Here is an 18,587-nt window from a genome sequence, read left to right on the forward strand (position 1 = left end):
GAGAAAGAGAGAGAGGTATGAAAGGGTGTAGCTCACTGTAGCTTGGTGTAGCTCAGTTCGTTAAACTGCCAAGGTTGAAATACAGACTCAAACACTCACTGTTAATGTAAGACACTCTGGATAAAAGCGTCCACTAAAACTGCCATGAAATGGTATACTGTATATCTATACTCATATACTGTATATCTCCAGTATGTCTAATATATGTCTAATAGTTAATCCTCGATCCCTGGCTGATAATTCTAGCCTGTCCAAACCAAAACTCGTGCATTTTCTGTCCAAACCTCAGACTCAGGAGTTTGTCTTTGTGTGACTCCACACCTCTCTGAAGCCTGAAATCACTGAGAATACGCTCATAACAAAATCATAATCACAGCCACTTTGTTACAAACGTTGGTGTCAGCTAACGGGGATCCTAATAAAGAATACAGCGCACATACAGAATGGCATTACATAAGTACGTAAGTAAAAAAAAAAACGCAGACCAGGAGCAAAGCCATTGTCAAATGTTAGAGAGCACTTGTTGTTATTCTAAGTGGGGCTGAGGAGGGAAAGGAAAGGTAATTTACAGGTGAGAGGGAGAGCACAGATAGAGGGAAGAAAGGAAGAGGCAGAGACACGGGGAAGAGGTTAATGAGAGGACAGGGAGAGGGGGAGGAGGGAGGGGGGGATACGTGTGCTCCATAGTGATGCTGCACATTAATTACAGCAGGAAGAAGAAGAAGAAGAAGAAGAAGAAGAAGAAGAAGAAGGGCTGTGAAGAAAGTGAAAACAGGAGGGAATTAGGTAGAGGAGCAGAGAGGCAGCTGAGGTGAGGAGCAACACAGTTATTTTGCGTGTGTGTGTGTGTGTGTGTGTGTGTGTGTGGGTGGGTGGGTGCACAAGGAGAAAGGGATGAAATGATAAGCAGAGTAATGCTAGATATGAAGAGAAATCCAAAACATTAGCCAAATAATATCAATAGTATCCAAAATGAGATATCCACTTATCCATTTGAAAGAAGAGAATTGTCAGTAAAGCTGTCATCAATTTATCTACCAAGGACATTGGTTGACTATTATCCTTTTGAAAGTGGAACATCTTTTTAAACTTCAATCAATTTGTAGAGTAGCTGTATGGAATGCCATTTCAAAAGGATAATATGCAACCAAAGTCCTTGGTAGATAAATTGATGACAGCTTTACTGACTGGATCTTCTTTATTCCAAAACTATAAAGTTATAAACTTCAGCTAATTCTAACTTCAGCTGATTATTTTTCCAAATTGGGTATGTGGCTTGTGCAGCCATGCCACAACACGCTAATGCGTTTTTAATCACGCACTGTGCAAATGCCAAATACATAGCGGCTGTATAGTATTTTCATAAGAGTTGACTTGTTTTGGGTTTTTTTTTGTTTTGCCACAGTTTCCCTGTTTTTTTCAAAGAGCACCTCTAGACTCTGCACCCTCTGAGCCAAAGCAGCGTTCCTTTTCTTTCACTATTTTTGGATGCACAGACTTTACACCAAGAGTAAACCATGTCAGAGTGGATATTTCTTCCTGTTGGACGGTGGCAGAGCAAAACTGAATCTACACCAGGATTAGGGGTTGATTGATTCCCCTAGGGGATCAATGAAGTGCATCTGAGTCGCCACTGTCTGCTCTTCTTTGTGTAAACTGAAGGCGAGGAGGTTTCTCAAATGCAGAAGACATTTTCATGTGGTGACTAGTGAGAATGAAGAGTGATCCAGAAACCAGACTTTCTGTATCAACTCCAATTTGTGTTTATTTCCTTTAAAGGTATAATATGTAACATTTCCGCATTAAAATATCTAAAAACGACTAGACATATGTTATATTTTTTTTTTGAGTTGTGTACTTACATTATCCCAAATGTTTCCAACAATGTTCAAACCCAGAGAAATCCATAATTTTATTCAAGGTAACGATGCGTTTCATTTGGTCTCCTGTCATGGCGTCATATCCCCTTTACCCCCTAACTTCCTGTCATGGCGTCATATCCCCTTTACCCCCTAACTTCCTGTCATGGCGTCATATCCCCTTTACCCCCTAACTTCCAGGGAAACACGGGAAACACCAGATGATCTGTCAGAGAGTGAGGAAGGAAGTCGGCCAGCTAGCTAGCTAGCCGCTCTAGCCGCTCTGTTGTTTTTTTCATTCTATTGTTTTTATCGCTCACTGTGACGGATAACGATTATTCATTCCTGTTTCTGTCGTCGAAGCTGTCCCCGTAAAAAAAAACTCCCATGATCCCACGCTACTTCACGACATCATCAAACTACGTCTTTTGTTATTGTTTTGATTGAGAGAGCCCTAGCAGCAGAAATTACATACTGTGCGTTTAAGCATGTATTTTAGCTAAAAACATCCAATTTCATGATTAGTTGTGCTGTTGTCACCAATGCAAAGTTGCAAAGTGAGGATGTCTGTTGGTGTTCAATCTTCCAATTTTACTGAAAGTGAAGCACCTGTCTACATTTTTCGGTAAGGACTATCAGTGATAGACGATTTAGTGTTGGACTGCGGATGATGAGTCGTTTTCACAGCTCTCTTTTCACTCCTCTCCATCGGAAATGAATGTAATGCAATCACTCTCTCTCTCTGTGACCAGTCATCTGTTGCTGAAAGGGAGGCAGTGAACAGGCAGGGATGAAGAAATGAGACAGAGGTGTGTATGCCACAGTGATGATGTGCATCAGAGAGGGAGGAAAAGGAGGGATGGAAAACAAATGTGTAGTGGAGGGCAAACCCATCTAACTCATCATATATGACACAGTAGGCACTATCAGACTGATGTAAGTTACTTGAAATAGAATCTTTTGCAAAAGAATGAAACACAAATCAATCCTGTTCAAAAACTGTAACTGGGTTTTATTCATGTTGATGGGTGGAAGGAAGACATCAAATCAAGGAAGTAAAGATGCAGTTTGATGGGGTCTTTAGAGAGACCGTCCCGTAACTGGAAGGTCCCACGTTTGATCCCCATAGCAGCCAATGTTGTGTCTAGCATCTGTCATGTGACGCGGAGCTCCTGCCTCATCACTCACTGTGAGTCACTTGGGATAAACATCAGCTATAAATACCTAAAATGTAAATGCAAAAAGTTGTTTTCCTCATGGTAATCACTATCTAGAGTTCACAGAGTCCAACTTGTCATTTACCTCTACATCACTGATGGAATAACAGAGAAAATCAAGGAAAAGGGCAGAGACGTGTTTGCCACAGTAATGAAGGACATCAGAGAGAGAAGAAAGGAGAGACCCAGCGGTAAAGAGGAGTGAGAGAGGAAAATGTGTATGCCATGATAATTATGGATGGATCAGAGAGGTGGGGAAGGAGGGAGGGGTGTAGAAGGAAAGAAAGAGAATGAGTGAGTCAGACATGTAGTCACTGTAAGAGCCATTCTAAAACAAAAGATGTTTTCAGATATATTTTGTGATTTGTATATTTCAAATGAAAAATAGTGTTAATTGAAATACAAATAATATTGAATAGTTAATTTGTACTATAGTCATATTTGTTAATTATTATAGAACCTTAGATTTTCCGATGGCTTTTTGACTGAGAAAAATGATTGCAAATTAATGAAAGTTGCTAGACTATTTGTTTTTCACTAAATGTTCTAAATGGAGATAATTCAAACTCTTTGCTTTTTGCATGGACTTCAGTAGCTGAATATTTTTGAAAAACTGAAGGAGTGCTGCTACAGTGATGATGGACATCAGAGATGTAGGGAAGGAGAAACACAATCTCCTCTCTCAAAATGTACCTTTACAGTGCCACTGAGTAAGACATTTACTCCAGTGGAGCTGCTCCACTGGAAGACCGTGGTTGTACTGGACAGCTGGGCATCACTAAATCATCACCACATTAAGTTTGACACAGTATAATTACCAGTGGTGGAAAGTAACTAAGTAGATTTACTCAAGTACTGTACTTAAGTACAATTTTGAGGTACTTGTACTTTACTTGAGTATTTCCATTTTGTGCTACTTTGTACTTATACTCCACTACAAGGGGGGAAATATTAATATTGTACTTATTGTACTATTGTACTTTTTACTCCATTACATTTATTTCACAGCTATAGTTACTAGTTACTTTTCAGATCAATATTTTATATTTAAAACATTTGATCATCTTTATAAAATAACTATAAAATAGCATTGTTATAGCTATAGCTTATTAGCTTCACGTTGACAACTTTAAAATGCTGCTTACATGTACATGTATGTCAATAAATCAGTATTAATATTCCAATAATTTATGAAAAATATAACTCTCTAAATGGGGACAGTTTGCATAATGAGTATGTTTACTTTGATACTCTAAGTACATTTTGCTGCCAATACTATTATTATTAGGACTTTTACTTGTAATGGAGTATCTTTACATTGTTGTATTGCTACTTTTACTTAAGTAAAAGATCTCAGTATTTCTTCCACCACTGATAATTACGACAAACAAACCAGACCATCAGTGTTCAGCCTGTCAGCCTCTCTCAGCCTCTACTCTGCCTCCTCCATTGTTTCTCCACCTGGTGGATCTGGAGGGAAATCTGCTGGATCGCTTTATGGCACAAAACAGGAAGAGGTTCTGTTCTTCCAGAGCAAACGGAGCTAAAGCTGAAAGAGTTTCTGGCAGCAGATGGTGGAAGGAGGGAAAGGAAGATGGAGAAATCACTTCCAACGTGTTTAAAGCCAAAGAGAACCAACCATTGACTGAAGAATAAAGATCCTCTTTGTAGAAGAAACAACGGGGTTTATGGGAAATGTGGTCTTTGATTTTGAGAAACACTCGCACAAACAATACCACTGGTGTGAGACAGAGCCTACCAATCATCTCCACCATTTGTTTACAGTAATTATACCAAGGTAACAAATTAATTTGACAGTGATTTACACAAAGCACCTTTAAAAAGAGCGTGCGTCCACAGTCATTCTGCCCTGGATGAATAATGGTGGAAAATGAAAACAAGTGAGATGGAGCTATGTGTGCCAGACATCAGAAAAAGTAGGAAAGGAGGGATGGAGCAGCAAAGAAAAAGAAAGATGAGACAGACAGAAGTGTGTGCCGTCACACCAACAGACACTAGAGAGGTATGGAGGGATGATGGATTGGTGCTGGAGGAGAGGAAGTGAAGGAGAAGAAGAAGAAGTGATGATGCCAAGGCCTGTCAGTGTCTCTCAGGACAGACTGAAATGTCTCCGTGGAAACAGAGGAAAACACACACTGACAACAGACAGAGAGAGGGAGGGAAGGAGGGAGAAAAAGAGAGATGGAGGGGAAGATGGTGGGAGGGAAGGAAAGAAGAGGAAACGAGGAAGGGGCAAGAGAGAGAGCGGGAAAGGGGGGAGGAAGAAAGGAGGGAGAGGAGATGAGGGAAGTACAGAGAGAGAGGGAGAGAAAGGGAGGGAGAAAACAAAGGGTGTAGGGAAAGAGTGAGGGAGGGAAGGAAGAAGGAGAAAAAGAACGAAAGATGGAGAGAGAGGAGGGAGAAAATTAAGTTTGGAGGGGAAGATGGTGGGAGGGAAGGAGGGAGAAAGGAGGAAGAGGAGGCGAGGGAAGGAAAGAGAGGGAGGGAAAGGGAGGGAGGAAATGAAGGATGTAGGGAAAAAGTGAAGGAGGGAAGGAAGGAGGAGAAAAATAACTAAAGATGGAGAGAGGAGGGAGAAAATGAAGTTTGGAGGTGAAGATGGTGTGTAGCAGCCAATAATGTAATAACTACTGTTAATGTAATAACTGCCAATAACGTAATAATTTTTCCGTTCTGAATGTAATAAAAGTCGATAATGTAATAACTGGCCAATAATGTAGTACATTTTCTGAACCAATAAGGTAATAACTTTTTGTGCATAATGTAATAAGTTATTACATTATTGGCTGGTTATTGCATTATTAGCTGGATTTAAAAAATAAAATAAAATAATGAAAATGTAATAACTAGAGCCGATAATGTAATAATATACTTATATCACTTTATTTAAGTTTTATTTATTGGCTATAAAGTGTCACATTTCCATGACACTTACCCGTACTGTTGCCTCTTTCAAATAGCTGCTCAAAAACCTGACCACACACACACACACACACACACACACACACACACACACACACACACACTAGGAATTATGACTATTTATTTGTTTGTGGTACATCACCTGCCATGCTGTGGGCCATCCTGTCGTGCCTGTCACTTCTCCAACTCTGGTCAACAAGTTCGTGGCTACTGGCAAACAACTCCAGGCTTACATCCTCCACCACTACACTACACCACTCCACCATGCATCTCAGCCATCAAAAAACATGGCCTGCTACGTCGATCCAGTTACATCCACAGAGGCTCCCGACGAAACTTTGTTTACTCGCGGTCTGATCATTCCATCTCGTCCCTCTGGTAAACCGAGCGCTCTGTCACAGTTAAACCACGTCATCATCACAACAACCAACACGTGTGCGCTGCCTGCCTACGACCCTTGGCTAAAGCACTCCAGCCCGTTCAAATTCCACTTCTCAAATTTGCTCTGTTGAACACCCGATCCCTAAAGAGCAAGGGCCTCACACTCAGTGAATTCATAACGGACAATAATCTCGACTTTCTCTGCCTCACCGAAACATGGCAAAAACCCCAGGAATATTTTTCACTCAACCAGACTACACCTCCCGGATACACATACATGGAAAAACCACGCCACCATGGGCGTGGTGGTGGAATACACATGTGGAAACACATCAAAACAAGTGCAATAACCATTCCGGCCCCCTCCTCATTTGAGCACCTTGCTCAAATGAGGTCCTAAACCCCTGGTTATTGCAGTCATTTACCGCCCTCCCAAACCAAACACTGCATTCCCCTCCGACCTGTCTGAATTCCTCACACAACTCTGCGCTATCTCACCATCTGTTCTGCTACTTGGTGACTTCAACATACACGTCGACTCAGCTGACTCCAAAACCACTACAGAACTCCTGGACATTCTAAACTTTTTCAACATCACCCAATGTGTTGATTTTCCCACCTATAAAAAAGGACATATGCTGGACCTGGTCTGCACCTCCGGCATCACGATCAGCAACCTGACCAGCTCCGACCTCACCATCTCCGACCATCTGGCCATGACCATCGACATTCTCATCCCCATCCCCCTCGTCAAGCAGAAGCGCTCCATAACTTTCCGGAACCTCAAGTCCACCCACCCCTCCTCTCTCTCTTCCCTATTGGCTGACACCATCCCTGACTCCGCCCTCATCCAGAATCTTTCTCCCACTGACCTGGTCAACACCTACAACGACGCTCTCTCCTCCTGTCTCAATCAGCTCGCTCCCATAAAAACCAAGTCTGTCTCTTTCACTCACTCCGCCCCCTGGTACACTGACCATCTCCATCACCTCAAATCAAAGGGCCGCCAGCTTGAACGGCTCGCCAATAGAACCGGTCTCACTGTCCACTCAGATGCCTACAAACTGCACCAACAGCAATACAAAGACGCCCTCAACAGCGCACGCTCCTCTCACTACTCCTCTGTCATACAATCTGGCAGCAATAATCCAAAGACACCTTTTTCTACCATAAGCAAACTCCTTAAACCTATGGACACCATCTCCAACTCCTTCACCGTGAGTAAATGTAATTCATTTCTATCTCTCTTCCAAACTAAAATTGACACAATACACAGCCAACTGGCCACCACCTCTGCCTCCACCGTCTTTGATCCAGAACCCGTCTCCCCTCCACTTTCCAATCACCCATTCACATCCTTCACTGAAATCACTGCATCGGACCTATCCTCCATAGTCACTGGCATGAAAACCTCAACCTGCATCCTGGACCCCATCCGCTCCACCCTAGTCAAGGCCTGTCTCCCCTCACTCTCTCCTTTGATCACTAAAGTTATAAACTCCTCTTTGTCCACTGGCCTCGTCCCCCCCGTCCTCAAACTCGCTGCTGTCACCCCCTTACTAAAAAAAACAGGACTCAACCCTGACAGCTTTGACAACTACCGGCCCATCTCCAACCTCCCCTTCCTCTCAAAAATCTTAGAGCGAGCTGTTGCCTCTCAATTAAAATCACATCTGGACTCCAATAACCTCTATGAACCTTTTCAATCCGGTTTCTGCTCCAGACACAGCACTGAAACTGCTCTATTAAAGGTCACCAATGACATTCTCCTCTCTGCCGACTCTGGTTCCCTCTCCATCCTCATCCTCCTTGACCTCAGCGCTGCCTTCGACACCATCAACCACTCCATCCTCATCACTCGCCTCCAGTTCTCCCTTGGCATAACCGGCACTGCCCTCTCCTGGCTTAAATCATATCTCTCCGACAGACATCAATTAATCTCCATCAACAACTGCAAATCCACCACTGCCCCAGTCACTCATGGTGTCCCCCAGGGCTCAGTACTTGGTCCCCTGCTTTTCATCCTCTACATCCTACCACTTGGACAGATCCTCCGCCATCATGGCCCCAGTTTCATTGCTATGCAGACGACACTCAGCTCTACCTCTCCACCAAGACCATTTCTGTAGCCACCCATTCCACCCTCACCACCTGCCTCACTGACGTCAAAACATGGATGCAAAAGAACTTTCTTAAACTCAACTGCAACAAGTCTGAAGTCCTCATCATCAGCCCAAACTCCCTCATCCGCTCCAACCAGGATTTCTCACTCAACATCGATGGCTCCATTGTCACCCCCTCCACTCATGTCCGCAACCTTGGAATGATCCTTGACCCCACCCTCTCATTCCTCCCTCATGTAAACCAGATCACAAAAACAGCTTTTTTCCACTTACTGCAACAGCATCTTATATGGCTCATCAAACAACATCCTCAATAAACTCCAATACGTCCAAAACTCTGCTGCCCGCTTGCTCACCTCCACCCGTCGCACGAACCACATCACCCCTGTCCTCCATGACCTCCACTGGCTCCCGATCAAATACAGGATACACTTCAAAATATTACTCACCACCTTCAAAGCCATCAACAACCTGCCCCCCCCCTACCTCTCTGACCTCCTCCACCACCACACCCCCACCTGTCGCCTCAGGTCTGCAGACGCTAACCTGCTCCAAACCATCAGGACAAAGCACCGGACCTGGGGCGACAGGGCCTTCGTTGCAGCCGCCCCTTCCCTCTGGAACGCCCTCCCCAGCCACATCCGAAAGGCCAACACTCTGTCATCTTTCAAAAAAGCCCTCAAAACCCACCTATTCACTTTTGCTTTTGACCTCTAATCTTCTTTTCCTCCCCTCTCCCCCTTTCCTCCTTATATATATTTCTGTTTCTCATCTATTTTTATCTTTTATATATATCTCTATTAAAATTGTTTTATCCTGTGTTTGTAAAGCGTCTTTGAGCACCGAGAAAAGCGCTATATAAATGTGATGTATTATTATTATTATTATTACATTAATCGGTTGGTGAGAACTAAGTCTTCGACACAAGCTCTGAAGGACCAGGGTTGAAGATTAATTTGAAATGCAGCTCAGCACTGTGTCAAGTTTTTCTAGTAATAAATCTGTAATAAACATTGTGTTTTAATAATAAAAGATAACTTAAATTAGCATACTGACTAGTCATAATGTAAAAAAAGATATCTTAAATTAGCATTTTGACAGGTCATAATGTAATGAGAGATATCTTAAATGCTAATGCTGCAGCAGCTGTAGTAGTAGCAGCAGCAGCAGCAGTGTTGTTGTTTGCCACTACTGACTAAAACCACGCGGCTTAAAAGTACTGCTGCAGCAGCAGCAGCAGCGGCACCCACCGCATTCCCTGGAGCCCCTGGTAAAGCTCTTACTGTGGACTTTGACAAGGCTACAACCCTGTTTTTTGTTTTTTTTTGTTAATTTTGCTAGTTTGGACTGGGTGGCGGGTTTGCGTCTCTTTGCACCAACCGTCAGCTCTTCAATGAACCGAGTCTCTTGGTACCCATCACCGGCTGCTTAACGAACCGCCATCGCTAACCGCCAGACCGCCGCTGGCAGGTTGGCTTCAGCGGGACGCGAGCCGCGCCTCAATCGCGACCGCCAGGCCACCTTTTGTAGGCTCCTGGCTGGCAGGCTTGCTTCAGCGGGAGGTGAACAGCGTCTGATCGTACCAACCGGCACCTCTTCAACGAACCGCCACCGCTAACCGCCAGACCGCACCTTTGGAGTGGCTGGCAGCTTGGCTTCGTACCAACCACCAGCTGTTCAACGAACCGCGTTCACTAGCCGCCACGCTACCTGGTTCAAACTATAGAAATTAACTCGAAAAAAAATAAAACTAAAGAGAAAGTCTCCAAACACGCTCATCAAGCGTCCAATAGCTACTGGTCTGCATTGAGGAGCGTGTAAAGAGGTTCCCAGAGAGGAGCCTCTTGCCGCGGTCCAAGCATCAGCTGTGCCAGCGCCCAGGGGAGGATACCTTACCGAGGTAAGGTATGAGACTCAAGACCTCGAGCGCCGCCTTTTATCCCCTGGCTGCTGCCACCAAACAGCAGAATTCTGATTGTGATGTCATCAGCCATCCAATGATGTCATAATCAGTTAGAATGGAGAAGTGATGCCGTGTTCTGATTGGTTCCGAGTTCTCTGTGTGTGTGTGTGTGTGTGTGTGTGTGTGTGTGTGTATGTGTGCGTGTGTGTGTGCGTTCTTGCCAATGTATGAATGAATTTTTTGAATGAATGAATTTTTTTTATTTACTTTATTTACCCATCCCACATGGGATTGCAAGACATGAAATGTCAGTTTGCAATATTACAGCTGTACGCAATACTCAATTCATTACAGTAAGCACATTAAGTGCATTAAGTACATTCCGGTTCTGAATGAATGAATGAATGAATTTATTTTGTGTTGCCTCCTTCTGTGTATAATCATATGCTTTATCCACATAAAAAACAGTATTATGGAAGTTGTAACTTGTGTAGTCATGGGGTTTGTGCTGGGGGTGGGGCGGTGGGGGGGGCTGGTGACTGGGTCACCCAGGGCTCCCCCTCCATCTGAGCCTTGCCCTATATGGCAATTTTTTTGGTTTGCAAAACACTGTCATGTAATCTCATGCAATCTCAGGGATGGGCCATTAATTTGGCATGACACAAAAATAAAATTTCATGCATTCATTCATTCATTCATTCATTCATTCAGAACCAGAATGTACTTAATGCACTTAATGTGCTTACTGTAATGAATTGAGTATTGCGTACAGCTGTAATATTGCAGACTGACATTTCATGTCTTGTAATCCCATGTGGGATGTGTCACCTAAGTAAATAAAAAAATTCATTCATTCAAAAAATTCATTCATACATTGGCAAGACCGCAAAACACACACACACACACACACACACACACACACACACACAGAGAACTCTGAACATGGCATTACTTCTCCATTCTAACCAATTATGACATCATTGGATGGCTCTACCAATCAGAGCCTGTCTCAGCTGCACTGATGACATCACAATCAGAATTCTGCTGTTTGGTGGCAGCAGCCAGGGGATAAAAGGCGGCGCTGGAGGTCTTGAGTCTCATACCTTACCTCGGTAAGGTATCCTCCCCTGGGCGCTGGCACAGCTGATGCTTGGACCGCGGCAAGAGGCTCCTCTCTGGGAACCTCTTTACACGCTCCTCAATGCAGACCAGTAGCTATTGGACGCTTGATGAGCGTGTTTGGAGACTTTCTCTTTAGTTTTATTTTTTTTCGAGTTAATTTCTATAGTTTGAACCAGGTAGCGTGGCGGCTAGTGAACGCGGTTCGTTGAACAGCTGGTGGTTGGTACGAAGCCAAGCTGCCAGCCACTCCAAAGGTGCGGTCTGGCGGTTAGCGGTGGCGGTTCGTTGAAGAGGTGCCGGTTGGTACGATCAGACGCTGTTCACCTCCCGCTGAAGCAAGCCTGCCAGCCAGGAGCCTACAAAAGGTGGCCTGGCGGTCGCGATTGAGGCGCGGCTCGCGTCCCGCTGAAGCCAACCTGCCAGCGGCGGTCTGGCGGTTAGCGATGGCGGTTCGTTAAGCAGCCGGTGATGGGTACCAAGAGACTCGGTTCATTGAAGAGCTGACGGTTGGTGCAAAGAGACGCAAACCCGCCACCCAGTCCAAACTAGCAAAATCAACAAAAAAAAACAAAAAACAGGGTTGTAGCCTTGTCAAAGTCCACAGTAAGAGCTTTACCAGGGGCTCCAGGGAATGCGGTGGGTGCAGCTGCTGCTGCTGCTGCAGCAGTACTTTTAAGCCGCGTGGTTTTAGTCAGTAGTGGCAAACAACAACACTGCTGCTGCTGCTGCTACTACTACAGCTGCTGCAGCATTAGCATTTAAGATATCTCTCATTACATTATGACCTGTCAAAATGTTAATTTAAGATATCTTTTTTTACATTATGACTAGTCAAAATGCTAATTTAAGATATCTTTTTTTACATTGTAACTAGTCAAAATGCTAATTTAAGATATTGTTTATTACATTATAACTAGTCAAAATGCTAATTTAAGATATCTTTTTTTACATTCTGACTAGTCATAATGCTAGAGGTATCAAACACAAGGCAGAGTCCAATAGACAGAGAAGGGAATACAGCTCATCTCTAGTGGCTGGAATGGCTGATCCTCCAAAAAAGGAAAGAGAGAGAGGGAGAGAAAGGGAGGGAGGAAATGAAGGATGTAGGGAAAGAGTGAGGGAGGGAAAGAAGCAAGGAGTAGGGAAAGAAGGAAACATGGACAGAGAGAGAGAGGAGGGAGAAAATGAAGGATGGAGGGGAAGATGGTGAGAGCGAGGGAAGGAGGAAGAAAGGAGGAAGAGGAGGCTAGGGAAGGACAGAGAGAGAGTGAAAGAAAGGGAGGGAGAAAATTATGGGTGTAGGGAAAGAGAGAGGGAGGGAAGGATGGAGAAGTAAAACAAGGAAACATGAGAAAGAGAGAGATAGAGAGAGAGAGAGAGAGAGAGAGAGAGCGAGAGAGAAGGAGGGAGAAAAGAGGAAGAGGAGGTGAGGGAAGGACAGAGAGAGAGGGAGAGAAAGGGAGGGAGGAAATGAAGGATGTATGGAAAGAGAGAGGGAGGGAAGGATGGAGAAGTAAAAGAAGGAAACATGGAGAGAGAGAGAGACAGAGAGAGAGAGAGAGAGAGGAGGGAGAAAAGAGGAAGATGAGGTGAGGGAAGAATAGAGAGAGAGAGAGAGACAGAGAGAGAGAGAGAGAGAGAGAGAGAGAGAGAGAGAGGAGGGAGAAAAGAGGAAGATGAGGTGAGGGAAGAATAGAGAGAGGGAGAGAGAGACAGAGACAGAGAGAGAGAGAGAGAGAGAAAAAATGAAGGTAGGGAGGAACAGAGGGAAGGGGTGGTCAAATAAAAGAAAGAGCGAACAAGGCAGGGGAGATTGTTTACAAGGAGAGAGAAAGAGAAGAAAACTGCAGAGAACAGAAGGAGGAGAGGAGACCCGCAGAGAGGGAAAACAGAAAAGCAGTGAAGCAAGAGAGAGAGAGAGAGAGAGAGAGAGAGAGAGAGAGACAGAGAGAGAGAGAGAGAGAGTGGAAACTAAAAGCAGTTGGAAGGTGGACGGATGGACAGATGCGATCGATGGCCAGTGAGCCTCACTGGGGAGCGATGAGGTGTGAAAATGACAGAGAGCGAAAGAACGGTGATAAAAAGCTGGCAAGGAATGAGGCCGCTATTGAAATCTATAACATTAATACTCAAATCACAGCTGCCAAAACTAGGGCCTGCGGGCCTAATTTGGCCCTGTCAAAACACTTATTAGTCTCTCCAACGGCCAATGCCAATGTTTTCTGTCATGGCTGATGTTCACAATGCTCCTCCAGCTACAATCAACCACCTTCACTGTTTTCCATTTGACTGATTTAATATGTATCATCATTTTATTATCTTCACTTTAGTTAGTTAGTATCTGTTGTAAAGTGTCTGAGTATTGTGAAAAGCACTTTATAAATAACATGTATTATTATTACTATCATTATTATTAGAAATGATTTATATCCAGTATCCACCCCACCTCAATACCCCACTGTGGGAGTATGAATTACATGTATATTGTCCCAGGGAGAATTTGCTTTGCACAATCAGAATACAAAACAACAACAAAAATGTATTGTAGTCATCCTCACATAATTATTAGTTTATCCCTAACAAGTCATAGTGTGTGACTAGATAAGACACGAGGATTCATTAAGTTTTCCACTCTCAGTCTGTTTCCTTGAGCAGACAACTGTGTGCTGTGTCTCTCTCTGTGTGTCTCTCTCTGTGTGTCTCTCTCCTTATGGCTGTAAAATAAAGTTGGTCATCCTGTCAGTTGGTAAGTGCCTTTTTTTTTTTTTTAATATCTGAAAAATCTCTTTTAATATGACAAGAACATCCAACCTCGCCCCCCCTCCCCCAAATCTTTGCACATTTAAGCAGCTTAAGCATCTTATCTTATCTTGTCTTATCTCACCTCCTAGTATGTCTTTAGGTGTAGAAGTGGATGCCAACAAGTAAGCTTTTCAGGACTTCAGAAGTGAATGCTTATTTTCTAATTGATATATTTTTGAAATTATACAATAGGTACTTTTTAGAGATTTCATTGGCTCAAGAAAAGGTGCGAACATGCAGAATGGTGAACTTTGAAACCAAAGGATTATTTTCATTTTCCCTCAGGCTTTTACTTGATTAATTATTGGAAGCAGCTTAAGCATCTTATCTTATCTCGTCTTATCTCACCTCCTATTATGTCTGTAGGTGTAGAAGTGGATGCCAACATACACAAAATATGTGGGAGGCATTATTATGCATCTTTTTTTGTAAAACTGAAATTCAATTTCCAAAGTAAATTTTCTGGTTCACAGCTGACAGAGTCATTGCCTTTTGCAGCAGCACCCACACTTTATACTAAATGAGATGATGAGTTTGAGTCTGAGTCGTCTGGTTTGAGGATTTGGGGCGAGGATTAGCCTAATCATATTCACAAATATTGACACACAAGATAAATTCTGCTTTAAGAGGAGTGTTGGCACTTTGACAGTCAGTCTCTGGTGTTGAGATCAGGCTGTGAAAAATATTGGGTGGTAAATAGTTCATAGACATAGACACACACACACACACACACACAAACACACAAACACAGACAGACAGACACAGACACAGACACAGACACAGACACACACACACACACACACACACACACACAGTGGGATCCATCCATTTACCCATCACCCACCAGCAGCCCTGTCTCAGCTAATCCGACTCTCTGTCAGTCAGTGAGCCTGTGGTGTGTGTCAGGTTAGATCTGCTGGGATCAATAAAGCAACACAGTCCATTCTACTTGGTAACAGGTGTAAATATAATACTGGACCTCTGAAACACACAGACACACCAGTGTCAAAGGTATTTAAAGATGCCATCCCCAGTTTATCTGACACTCCAAACGTTTGGTATATTCCTGTATGTTCTGAAAGAGTTTTATACTGTGAAAAGAAGGAAAATTTGACTTTTTGGGACTTTCCTAACAAATTAAGAGTTTGCCTTGTAGACGGAAAATAAACTTTTTGGAGCATTCGTAACCCTTTGTAACTCAAAATACATTTTACAGCCTAAAAATACACACACAACTACAACTAGCTCACATGCAGGGCATATTTTATGATTGGCAAATGTAAATGTAGTAAAATGAGTAAGCAAGCACCTAATCCCTAATTAACTGTGATAACTTGGCATAATTAGCCTACCGTAAATAAATGAGACCATAGTGGAGACCCTGTTTTTTTTCCTGTCAAAAAAAGGTTGCTGCTTCTTCGGTCAAAAGATTTTCTCTTTGTCTTAAAAAGCGTAAAGCGATCCAGCAGATTTCCCTCCAGATCCACCAGGTGGAGAAACAATGGAGGATGCAGAGTAGAGGCCGATAGAGGCTGACAGGCTTCTGGACGATGGTTTTGTTTTGCAGCGTATTGATGCCACAGTGGGAGAAAAATATAGGCTCAGTATCTCGTTATAATGAGAAACTTTTCTCGTTATAACAAGATATTTTCATGTTATAATGACATCTTTTCTCGTTTCATGAAATACCAACTTATCTCATTATAATGAGAAACGTTTCTCGTTATAATGACATACCAACATATATCGTTATAACGAGATACTTTTTGATTGTGTCTGAGTCAGGATGAGTTGAGTTGACTGTATTAGCCAGCTGGCTGCAGTGCTGAGCATTGTGAAATGTTTGTGCATTTTATTGTTGATGCAGTGTGGAGCTTGTACCATCCAGCATCCCATTATATGTTGTAGACTTAACACCATACTGATTTCTTATGTGACTGTGTGTGTAAGAGATTACTGTGTGCGTGTGTGTGTACGTGTGCGTGCTCATATATGTTTATGGTATGGATCATGTAACATGAAGCCCCCCTGTCTGATTGTTGCTGAGTCAACATGATTAAATTGTGTAAACGAGCCTTTCTCAATTTCCCTGATGTCCATAGGCTGTTTTCTCATTAGGCTATAGATCTTTTTCTCATTATAACATTTGAAAGTTTCTTGGTATCTCGTGATAACGAGAAAAGTTTCTCGTTATACCGAGATATGTTGGTATGTCATTATAATGAGAAATGTTTCTCGTTATGAGATAAGTTGGTATGTTGTAATAACGAGAAAATATGTCATTATAACGTGACAATATCTTGTTATAATGAGAAAAAGAGATACTGAGCCGATTTTTTTTCCCCCACTGTGGCATCAATACGCTGCCGTAGTTTTGTTTGTTTACAGGAATTATACTAATGTCTCAAAATTAACGTGGTGATGATTTACTGATGTTTGAAGTGTTTAGGTGTATGAAAGGAAAGCAGGGCATTGCTGAAAAAGAGCAGGTATTCTCAACAAACCTTTGCTGGAAAAAATACAGATTTCTTTTAAAACAGCAACGGTATAATCAGCAGTAGAGGATGGGTGAGGATGACCAGACAGTCAGACCTCATTTGCAGCTAATTAGGCCCCATGATTTCACACTGTGCTCACACAGCAATTAGTAACCAGAACACTCCAAAACATACTCCAATTAAACACACACTCATGCTCAAACACACGTGCACACACAAACACATATACACACACTCTTGTACAAACTCTCACTCTCTCTTGCACACACACACACACACACACACACACACACACACACACACACAGAGGCTCCCTTCAGGTCAGCCTTGATGAATAATGGATACGAACGCTGTCTGGCAAGCATGAAGGTGAAGAAGGAGAGAGAGAGAGAGTGGGTGAAGGAGGTAGAGAAGTGGAGGTGAGTTAAAAGAGGTGGAGAGGAAAGGAGACGAGAGGTAAGAATAAAAGAGAGGCAAGGTGAGGAGAGGAGACGAGATGGGAGGCGAGGAGAGGAGAGGACAGGGGAGGAGTAAAGGCTGACAAGAAAAACAAAGGAAGTCAGATAAAGAAAGGACAGGATGATGGAAAACAGCTGTGGGCAACATGTGACTTTCCTTCCCTCCATCCCTCCTCCCTCGCTCTTTCTCCCCATCCTTCTTCACTGTGGATGATGGCAAATATGAAATCTCCTCCCTCCCTGTATCCCTCCCTCTCAGTTTTGTAGTATTATTACTATATTGAGCCCATTCCTCCATCATAGCACACTGTTCACAAAGGTAGAACAGAATACATAATGTTACTGACACACAAAATCTCCATAAATTTAAGCTTTTCAGGACTTCAGAAGTGAATGAAGAAGTGATATATTTTTGAAATTATACAATAGGTACTTTTTAGAGATTTCATTGGCTCAAGAAAAGGTGCGAACATGCAGAATGGTGAACTTTGAAACCAAAGGATTATTTTCATTTTCCCTCAGGCTTTTACTTGATTAATTATTGGAAGAAGCCTAATGGCTGCAAAATATTAATGACTTCAAAGAAAAAGGCATTCATCACAAGGATTAAAAACATAATATTAAATTTATAGAGTGGAAATCCATTTCTTCGACCTGACACCTGAAAATGAAGCGATGCCAACTCGCCCCTGAGCCACAGGCTGCACATGCTGAGTGGTGAACAGTTCACCCAGAGAATGATTTTCCATTTTCAGGTTATTTTGTTTGATTATCACAGGAGGCCTAGAGGCTATTCAGTGTCTCATAAGAGAAAAGCACATCAGAAAAAAATAGACATGATCAAACTTATATCAAACTTGAACCTAAACTTATCTCGTGACCTCCTCTGGGGTCCCGATCCCCAGGTTGAGAACCACTGGCCTAGAGGTCAGAGAAGCAGGTTTGTGACAGGAAGTTCACCGTTATGAATCCCCGGACCGGTTGGGAAAATGCGGGTGGAGAAAGTGAATGACTAATGCTTTTCCCTCCTTTAAAGGATAAGTTTGGTGATTTTGGACCTATATAGTCTCTTCCATCCCTGTAGTACTTGGACCCACAGACAATATTGGCTCCAGAGTCAGCTGTCGGTTGAAATGCGCTTACGTGAAAACGCTATGGAGAGCGAATTTCTCTCAGCAGCACCACTCAGCGGATCGTCTTCTACCGAACTCTACTGTTTACAATCGACCTGACCGTCCAAAAATAGATCACTCCACCAGGAACCACCTTTCACCCCACAGC

General features: G+C 43.0%; 1 protein-coding gene across 14 annotated transcripts in view; it reads right to left on the reverse strand.

Annotated features, from left to right (window-relative positions):
- The window catches only part of LOC139661691 (sodium/calcium exchanger 2-like), a 62,973-nt gene that overhangs the window by 19,305 nt on the left and 25,081 nt on the right, over positions 1 to 18,587 (reverse strand). The window lies entirely within an intron of this gene.

Source organism: Centroberyx affinis, unplaced genomic scaffold, assembly GCF_046629955.1.
Source record: "Centroberyx affinis isolate AG114_WGS23_722 - 3 ecotype Tasmania unplaced genomic scaffold, CSIRO-AGI_Caff_v1 ptg003587l_1, whole genome shotgun sequence".
Taxonomy (NCBI): Eukaryota; Metazoa; Chordata; class Actinopteri; order Beryciformes; family Berycidae; genus Centroberyx; species Centroberyx affinis.